Raw genomic sequence first — 8,477 nt, forward strand, 5'->3', positions numbered from 1 at the left:
GTGCATTCTACAATACAAGACATTAATTTAACAAACCAATTGGAAAGTGGGGGAGTTTTGAAAATTGTGTCCCCAGTGGAAATTACGCCCCTGCGTGAGTGAAACTCTGAAGCTGAGTTATCATTTGATGTGAATGTATGCAGTGTGACAGGCCTGGACTGACCATAGGGCATACCGGGCAATGCCCGCCGGGCCGACGCACATTTTTGGGCTGGGGCTGTCAGTCATAATTTAATATTTTTTTTAAAAAAAAGTTTATTAGGCCAATTTATTTATTACCGCAACGGTAGAGTATCTGAGACACGAATCGCGGCCCATTGGTTGACTATCTTAGGGCGGCCGTACACGGTGCGAATTCGGACAGTCGGAAGACCGTATGGCCACGCACACGTCACGAGTGACTTTGTTTACGGACGCAGTGGTACATGGCACGATTTTAAAACCTGCCGCTTTCCGAGGCAATCACATTCACGAAGTTCCGCGCCAAAAACATGGACTCTGAGGAAGAGATCCTTTTCTTTGTGGCAGCAATGGCTTGCGAAAAAACAAAAAAGAAAAGAAAACGAAGGGCATGGCAAAGAGTTTGGCTGAAGGGCAGAGAACAACATGGACTTTCTTTTCTTAATCGTCGTCGTGGAAGATATTGTAAATTACACAATCATTGCGTGTCATGCAAGTTTCTGCAATTTGTGACGTTGTTTTTATACATGTTAAAATGCTGGATAGTTTAGGTATTATTGTATACATACTGCAACTTACATGTTGTATTGTTGTGGAAGAACAGTAATGCAGAATCATAAAACTGCCTTCAGGACTTTTGCTATATGGTTTTCTGATTGGTCATTTCCAGTTTGCTCAACAAATCGGCTCGTTCAACAGCACACACGTCACGCTTTCAATCCAACAGCTCCCGAAGTTTTTTGACATGTTTAAAAATGATCGTAAGGTCGGGAAGTGCTCGTAAGGCACTCTGCTCGTCTCGTAATTTCTCAAACACCATACGAGCCCCGACCATACGAGAAGAGACGATTTCCTCCGATAACCAAAAAAAAATCGTATGCGAGCTCGTTCGACCTCAAAAATCGCACCGTGTACGCCCGCCTTTAAAGGACATTGAGCTAGTCCAATGAAATCTCAGGCCACGCCCTGCCTCCCTCCTGGCCAGCCCTCAGCTCCACTTGACAAAATCTGCTATTTAGAGTTCGACCGGAGTTTGAGATGAAAAGAGCAAGGGGGTTGCAGAGAAGCTGCGGGATAAAAGACGCAAAAGCCTACAAGTGGAAGCAGCAAAATGTGCGAAAATCACAGAAATGTTTGCCACCACCACACGTTCAATTGCAGCTGCTGGTGTAGGGCCATCAACATCTAGCAACAGTGAAGAGGCAGTCCAGAGTGCTCAGGCTGCCGGAGCGGCACAAGGGAGTGTACAACAGAGTAACGTCAACGTTAGTTACACAGATGAAGGAGGAGTAGCTATTAAAATTGATTCGGATTCGGATTCGGAGGAGGTGAGAGACGTGACCCAGCAGCAGGGACAGATTGAGGAAGGCTTCAGAATAGCTACGAGTCCGGTAAGAAGTAGCCGAAATGTTGGCAGAGTGAAGGGAGGGACATTTATGTAGGGAAGACAGAGGTTTTTTTTTGTGGTGTATGTGTGTCTGTGTCACTCGTGCATTTGAGTGTTTGTCGACAACCTGCACCACTAGCCTACCTAGCTGCTACTCGCAAATTAACTGTCTGCCAATTAGGCTAGGCTACATTGCCATCCACATCAAATTAACGAGTGGTCTTACGTCTGTCATGATTGATCGAAATTGTTGTCAATCTTCACGCAGTACAACAAATAAACCCCCAGAGCTATATAAATGACATGGCTGACTATCGGATTTTTAGGTAGACACACGTACGTTAGGCCTACACACACGCAGAATGATGGTAGCCCATGGAATTAACAATGAAAATGTTAAGTGTAGCCTACATCTTCACTAAATAGTAAGCTATCTGGAGGATTTGTAGCCTAACACTGTGCAAATGCTCAAATTATTGCAGTCAGACTTAAAAACATTTAATAGTAGACTATGAGTTTTGTGCAGAACTTCATCCTTGCTAGGTTGGAGGTCACTCACGTGTGTGTGTGTGTGTGTGTGTGTGTGTGAGAGAGAGAGAGAGAGAGAGAGAGAGAATTGCTGTTGCCTGTTTGATGTTCAACTATAGTGCTGTTTTAGCTTGCCGTACAGTTGAAGTTTATGCCTAGAGGTGTTACCGCTTACGGTTTTAATTATTTTGTAATATTAGTGAAACATTGTTTTGCCAAAATGGATGATTAATCAAAGGTAAGTAGGTAACACATACATAATATAATTAGTGTGCCTGCCTCTCTGTCTTTCTCTGTGTTTAGATAAGTCAGACTGTTGAAACAGGAGCAGAGGAGTCACAGGGAGATCAGGCAGTTGTAGGCTATTTTAGTCGCCCTCATTCAACAAAGAGGCAGGAATTCTTTAAGTTTCACCCACAACAGAAGGCCACAAACCCTGTCGTCCAGAAGCTCTTCTCTAGAACAGATGACATGGCATGGAAATGGCTGACTTATTGTGATCAACGCCATGCATTGTTTTGTTTTGTTTGTCTTGCTTATAGCAAACCCAATGATTCAAGTGCTTTCATTAGAGGCATGGCAGACTGGAGGCATGTGCACCAAAGAATAGAGGAGCATGAGAGAGGCATGGCACACAGACAATGTGCTGAGGCATAATTTTTAAACTGCTCAAGAGTGAACATTTCTCACCTCCTTGAGGGAAGACAGCTGACAGGACACCGTGAGCAGGTGAAGAAGAGGCGTCAGGTGTTGGAACGTGTAGTGGAGGTAGTGAAAGTTCTAGGGAAGAGAGGCTTAAGCTACAGACAGGAGCACAATGAAGCTGCATACACCTTGGGCACTGAAATCCTCGACCATGGCAATTTATTAGAATTAATTATATTGTTGGGGAAATATGATGTTTGCTTAAAAGAACATCTCAACAATGTAATTGAGAAAAGCAAGGAGATTCATGCTTCCAGCACACAAGGCAGAGGTTCTCTGGTCACCCTCTTGTCCAAAAGAATCGTGAATTCAGTAATTGATTCCATCAAGCATTTAACTCAAGAGAGCATCTCTGCAGATATCAAGAAAGCAGGGATGTTTTCTGTGCAGCTTGACACAACCCAGGACATCATAGGGAAAGACCAGTGTTCTGTAATTCTGATCTCATGATGGCCTTTTTATTGAAGTGGTGTCCACACTGCCATAATGAACCTGAAGACTCTTGCCACAAATGCAAGAAGCAAGGCCAAAGGATACAGAGACGGCTTACTCCGATATGAAACTGTGCTAACAGCTCAGTTATTCTTGCGGATATTTGAATTCACCTCACCGCTATCAAAATATCTACAGACCAGTGGAATGGACATCCTCTCAGCACATAGGATGGTCACCACAACACATGAGCCATTGAAAAAGATTGCAAGAGATTTCCCGGCTGTCAAAGATGCAGCTGACTGTTTTGTACATGGCCTCAACAGCTGTTGAGGCCATGCACCAAAGATTCTTCACCCATGACACCCTGTATGCAGATTTATCCCTCCTTCATCCCAGAAACTTTCCCCTTATCAAGACCAGTGCTCTCCCTGAATCTTCACTTGAAGAACTCAGCAAGTGCCTAGTTGTGTATGACAGCAGGGCAACTGTTTCCAATCTACAAATTGAACTGAGAAACTTGGCACAGCAATGGGACATAAAAAACCGACTGAGAAGTTGCCTGTCTGCCAACAAACTGGAAGCCTTTATGTTGATGGCCATCGAAAAGGATGTCCTTGTGTCCCTTGATAATGACACAGTGATTGACAGAGTTGCAGAGAAGAGTGAACTAATGAAGAAGCTGCTTTTGTAAGGTGAGACTTATTAGAAATACATTTGTGTTAAATTAGTGGATGTTAATTATTAATTCAAGAATCAGAGGCAACAGAATCAGCTTTTTCTGCCACATGCAAAGAATTTGACTCCAGCAGGTGTCTCTTTACAGCTAACCATGTACTAGACAGAACATCCCAAAATATAGGTTATAGACTTAAGGCTACATGGTGTAAATTGGTATGAGTAATTAGAGACTTACACTAATTTCACTTTTTGACAGAAAGTAATGTGACTATTGCTTTGTTCTTTACCCCCTCTCCTCTCTCAGGCTTCACTAGCTGCTTTCAGTTGCTCAAGTAATCATCCGGTGCCTTACATGCTCTTGAGGATTATCAGAGGGCCATTCAACATTTTCTCAACCAGTATGTATGGTACATCAGACTGTTGTATAGCCCTATTTATTTACTTTAATGCAATTAACTCTATTTATCTGCTTAAATGCAATTTAATGCGATTGATGTGTATCACTGTCTTGTCTGTCACACTCTTTATCTTCAAGGGTGCCCTACCCCAGAGATGTTCCAGGTATATGCCTTTCATTGGTGTGAACTTCACAGGCATTCTTCACATTTGTAAGTTTACCATAGTATATCATTACTATGTATACTGTTATGTGGTCTTACATACACCTGGATGATGATAAAACCTACCACTGATGAATATAACTCTCTATTATTGCATTATTTTAAGACACCAATAATGTGTATGTATTTAAAAAAAAAAAAAACAGCATCTCATCAATGTCTCATTCTAAATGTCCTCTTGACTTGCCTGTCCACATTTTCTCTCCCCTTAAGGCATATTTTCAGTGAAGGTTTGCCTTTTCCTGGTGTGGAGTTCACATGCGTTCTTTGTTTATTGTGAGTTTACTAAATAGCTCTTATTCTACTTCTAGAAGTGACAGTATTTGATGAATCTAGCATGTCTGACTCACCTCTGCTTTTTGTGTCCTTCAGAGCACCAAGGGGCATGCTGCCTTTTGTCTCAGAATATGTAAGTACAAAATAAGCTATTATCTCTCTGTTCACCTAACAGGTATTTAAACTATGCCTGATCTGATCCTTGCTCTCTTTTTCCCTTGTTTGCTTCTCTCTGCATCTCTCTCTCTCTCTCTCTCATTCTCTCTCTTTTTCATAGTTTAAGGTGCCATTTTGAGGCGCTGTCATGACATTTGACATGGTCTTACTGTAGGCCTAATTTATCTTGACTTATCTTATTTGTGTTTGTGAACAGTACATTTTATTAAACACTTGTCTAAAGACATCTCAAGCAGTGTTTTGTTTGACGATAAATTTTGCTACAAGGTGGGAATTTTGTCACTGTGGCCTTCTCTTCCAAGTCTGAGTATTGTAATGAGAGTAATAAAAGACTGTATAATAACAATAATAATAATTAAGAATAATTTTTTACCAAGGTTATTCGCTTCCATGCAGGTTACTGTGGTTTAATGTTTGAAACAAAACAGTGAGCGCATATATCCTTTGATGTGTCATATATATGCCTCAGCATATTGTTTAAATAATCATGGTGGGCCGCTATGGCCAAAAATGCCAGGGCCGTTTTTTGGTCCCAGTCCAGCCCTGGTTGTACAGTATATTGAGACGGAGGCGCCAGAACTGCGTCTGACAGAATGTGCGCTGTAGCACGAAATATAGTATATTACTTCAAAAGCAGATTGTGAAGACATTTTAATTGTCCACAATCGAAAATCGTAATATGACACACCCCTAATTTCAATGTAGTTTGTACAAATCCGGAACAGAGGTTGGTTGAGAGAGAGAGAAAAAAACGGCCGGTTCCGAGTTTCAGCGGAGCGCAGTGTCAGTGACAGGGAGTGATCGACGGCTAATATCTAAAATCTGCGTTAAAAAAGTTAAAAATGTACAGATCGAGTTTAATTAGTTGTGTAATGTTGGAGAAAACGGCGAAACTGTCACTGTATCAGCTCACAGCAGTCTGGGCAGTAGTTTGGCTATCGAAAAGTTTTGTAAAGAAATGAAAACAAGTCGCACCACAACAAATTCTGGCACTCGAGAATTTGTTGGGGGTGGGGTTTGTTGTTAAATAATATATTCATAACGAATTAATTAATTGTAGCCTACCGTTTCCACTACCTGACCCGCATGGTCTTTGTTTTACCCATAACCAAACCATAAATAAATAAAGATAAGTTACACACAAATTACCACCTGTCAATCACTTTTTCCGCGGGACTCTGGCATGAATAGGCACAGTCATCTGTGTCGTTATAATGGCGTCGACAAACTTGGTTGGTAAAAAAGGTGCAAATTCACCTATCTGGCAATACTTTGGCTTTAGGCCGGATGAAAGAGGACAGCCACGAGACACGTCTGAAGTGGTGTTAAAGCCAGAAAAGGTGAACATGTTAGTATTTCTGTCCAGAAACCTTCATATTTAAACTTGTTTTTTGTTCCAAGCTCTGTTCGTTATGGTAAAACCATGAAAAAGGCATATTTGGTGTAGTTTATTTAATCTAATTTAATTAACATTATTTTGATTTTTTTCTGCTGTTTTTGTATGCCTCATTTATTAATGTAAACGAACTAGTTCGTGTAATTCGTTTGGAGTTCACTGTAATTTGTATTGTGATCGCTAACAACTTCCTTGTTATTATTTCCTCATAATAATAATAATAATAAAATAAGTAAAGATGCGGAAATTGAAAGCATGCATTTCATTTGGCTATATAGTGTGATTAAGTGTGTGTTTTTCGCGAGCGGGTTGCTGCTGCTGCGGCGGCGGGGGCGGGGCGGAGCGGAGGATCGCGATGCCAGCTCAGCATCGTGATGTCTATCGGCCATCGGCGATGGACGATGGCATCGTCTATCGACCCAACCCTACCACTGTGTTTTGAGCTCATCAGTCACTGGACTGCCACCCCGGTGCTGCCTCGGTGCTTTGGCCCTTGGATTACTCCCTGGCACTGTTTGTTATATTGTACTGTCTAGCTGTGTTTGATGTGCACTTACCTCTGATTTTAGTACTGACCTGACCCTCATCTGTCTGACCTCCCTCTTTTCAGATATGCACTTGTTTGATTTGGCCCTGGAAATCACTGGAATGTCATATTTAGCAACTTTTCCTATTGCTGTGCTTGGCCTTTAGGTATTTATTAGTGACAGTGAGACAAACAGGGAAAAGTCCCAGTGCTACTGGACTTCATATTTACAGTTGAGAATGTTATGTCAGCAAACACCACAATAAATTAATCAAACACATCCTGTAACCACCTCACTGGTCATTAAACAGTCCACGCTTCCAAAAACAAATGTCTATTTGTTTTATTTTCTGATAAATTTAAAATTATTAAATTGGCCCACATACACAGAAATACACATTTGAATTGTAAAGTCATGAAAATACAAAAAAATAAACATAAAATCCCTGAAATAACAAATATATCATTCATGACCCATAACTGACCTATCAGCGTCAGCTACACATCCGTTTGCGTTTATTGATTCTACTGTAATGCTTTTTTCTTATGCTACAGATAAGTTAGAGGAAGTCTGAAATGAAGTCAGAGAAGCCACTCTTTTCTTTTGCATCTACACTCTAAAGACAGAGAATAACAACCCAAGCTGGGTTATTTTTAACCCAAAGGCTGGGTAAAATTTATAGAACAAAACACATCAGGTCATTTTACCCAGGAAATGTGTTGTTTATTTTACCCAGCATAATGGGTTGATTCATTTTTACTATAATAATAGTTTATTTTTTACTTCATACATGAATTAATGTTAACAACAAACAACCACTGGTTTGCATGATAAATACAAAGTTCTGGCATGAAACTCTAGATGCAGCAGCAGTATTTCTTAAATACTCACAGCTCACTGTCCTGCAGCTCTGTCATTCACAGGTGGGCTAATGGTGTCCGGTGGATCCTCAGTTGTCCTCATCATCTAAGAACTCCGCCTCTGCTTTCTTCCTTCTTTTTTCTGACTCCAGTCCTCTAGTTTTGGCAGATCCAAATACCCTCCATCTTGTCTGTCAATCGTTCCCAGGTCTAAGAAATGGAAAGTGTAAAGTTTAAGCAATAATGTATTACATATTTGAACGATGTAACAAAATCATACTTCCAATTTCTTGAGCTTTTTACTAGCTGCAAATAGGCCTGCGTCCCTTAGATGTCATCTTTAAAAGTCAGGACTTTAAAACAAGCAGGAGTGACCTTAGAAACAAATTCAACAAGAACAAAAACTACCAACATGATTGCGTACATTTTTACTAAATGTTAAAAAACATGAATAAGATATTTCACATAAATGACGTTTACATATAGTCCACAAATAAAAATAATAGTTGGATTTATAAAATTACCCTGTTCAGTAGTTTGCGTACACTTGATTCTTAATACTGTGTTGTTACCTGAATGATCCACAGCTTTTTTTTAACTATTACAGAAGGTTCAAACACTCACTGATGCTTCAGAAGGAAAAACGATGCATTAAGAGCCAGGGGTGTAAACGTTTGAACAGAATGAAGATGTGTACATTTTTCTTTT

At 40.5% G+C, this 8,477-nt stretch overlaps 1 long non-coding RNA gene across 1 annotated transcript; it reads left to right on the top strand.

The window, feature by feature from the left end:
- Nucleotides 1–2,294: 2,294 nt before the first annotated feature.
- LOC127161138 (uncharacterized) lies at nucleotides 2,295–4,937 on the top strand. The gene is made up of 5 exons (XR_007826949.1): nucleotides 2,295–3,927; nucleotides 4,218–4,311; nucleotides 4,449–4,521; nucleotides 4,747–4,809; nucleotides 4,906–4,937. It is a non-coding gene; the product is annotated as an uncharacterized LOC127161138 (long non-coding RNA).
- The last annotated feature ends 3,540 nt before the right edge of the window (nucleotides 4,938–8,477 follow it).

Source organism: Labeo rohita, unplaced genomic scaffold, assembly GCF_022985175.1.
Source record: "Labeo rohita strain BAU-BD-2019 unplaced genomic scaffold, IGBB_LRoh.1.0 scaffold_557, whole genome shotgun sequence".
NCBI lineage: Eukaryota > Metazoa > Chordata > Actinopteri > Cypriniformes > Cyprinidae > Labeo > Labeo rohita.